Source organism: Phacochoerus africanus, chromosome 11 (assembly GCF_016906955.1).
Source record: "Phacochoerus africanus isolate WHEZ1 chromosome 11, ROS_Pafr_v1, whole genome shotgun sequence".
NCBI lineage: Eukaryota > Metazoa > Chordata > Mammalia > Artiodactyla > Suidae > Phacochoerus > Phacochoerus africanus.
Genome location: NC_062554.1, coordinates 9,494,301 through 9,496,010, shown reverse-complemented (window position 1 = coordinate 9,496,010; position 1,710 = coordinate 9,494,301). Strand labels below are relative to the sequence as shown.

General features: G+C 48.6%; 1 pseudogene; it reads right to left on the bottom strand.

Annotated features, from left to right (window-relative positions):
* Positions 1 to 457: 457 nt before the first annotated feature.
* On the bottom strand, positions 458 to 1,391 carry LOC125111621 (olfactory receptor 51B2-like; annotated as a pseudogene).
* Between the last annotated feature and the right edge of the window lie 319 nt (positions 1,392 to 1,710).

The window sequence follows — 1,710 nt, the reverse complement described above, 5'->3', positions numbered from 1 at the left end:
CTTGTTTATTTATAAAGCAACATCATTGCCAGTACAGTTAGACTCAAAACATAGGTATGGGAAGATGATAAACACATCATTCTAATTCTGTTGGATGAAACACACAAAATGTACCTCCAACTGCACATCTTTTTTTTTAAGATCACCCAAGCTTGAGCCAGGCTATTTTGGTCAACTTCTCTTGACATTTTCTAAAGTAGAATTTCTTCTTCCATCTCACCATTTCTTATATCTCTTTCTCCAAGATCACTGGCATGTATTTTTTTATTAGAATCTATGTCCTGATATAGTATAGTATAATATATGCATAATCTGCTCAAGTCAATTTCTAGCTTTGTGTTATAGTTAAAATCTCATCTATCTCTGAAAAGAACATTTGAGCATGAAACCAAGGTTCTCTTCCAATAATGGGAAAGACCAAAACACCCTAGAGATCTCAAGAGGCTGAAATGAAGGCTCAAGCCCTACCGCGCACAAAAAAGAGGCGGATGATGCGCCTCTGAATCTGCTTGGTCTTGATGCTGTACATCAGAGGTTCATGAACGGAGGAAAGAGGAAGTAGACGCAGCTCATGGTCATGTGCACCGCACGCGGTGCGCGCCTCCCAAACCTGTGGCTGAAAGTCAGGCCAGTCGCAGCCAGGTAAAAGACGAGGGCGCAGCTGGCGTGGGAGACACACGTGTGGAGCGCCTTGGCTCGCGCCCCTCCAGAGGCGACGCCCATCACGGCCTTAAGGATGAGGATGTAAGAGACGAGGATAATCAGAGCGTCCAGGAAGAAAGTCAGAGCAGCCAGAATAACGGGGTACACACGATTAAAAGTAACATCAGCACAGACGCGTTCCATGACATTTTGGTGGAGGCAAAAGGCGTGGGAAAGGACGTGGGAGGGGCAATATGGGAACCAATGGAGGGGCAGAAGAGGGGGCACGAGGGACACAAAGCCCCTCATCAGTACCCCTAGGCCTACCTTCATCACCCGGGGTTTGGTAAGAATGGAGCTGTACCGCAGAGGGATGCAGATGGCAAGGAAATGGTCACAGGCCATGGCGAGCGGGATGCCCGACTCGACGATGGAAAGGGAGTGAATGCAGTAGGCCTGCAGGAAGCAGGCTCCGTGGCTTCTCTCTCGCTGATTCAGCCACAAGACACCCAGGACAGTCGGCATCGTGGCCAGTGTCACGGTCAGATCCGTGCCGGCCAGCATGGCCAGGAAATAGTCCATGGGCTCGTGGAGACTGTGCTCCCCCCCGATGAGGTAGAGGAGGGAGCCGTTGCCGAGAAGCACCGAGACGTAGACCACCAGCAGGGGATGGAGACCCAGGGATGAGCTGCCTCCAGACCTGGGAAGCCAGTCCGCACAAAGCGGGCAGCACTGATGTTGGGCCACATGGTCTGTCCACAGCTGGGGGCAGCTTTCTAGAACCTTTTACCCAAGAACCCAGATGTTTCCGTTTGTACCCTCTCCTCCTAGGAGTGCACCACTGCAGCCTCAGTCAGAAACTCAGATAGGATCGTCAATATTGTGTATGGTTTTACAAGTATCTTCTTTAGGAAGAATAAGAGATCTATAAGCTGTCCTCCTAAGGAAAGGAACAATGGCCTTTTCCTAAATGAAGTACAGTATTAAGTTAATTGCTAAAATGTTCTCAATTTAAAACAAAAAATTACAGAATGCCAGTACTCATTCTTATATATAGGCTGAAAGGCG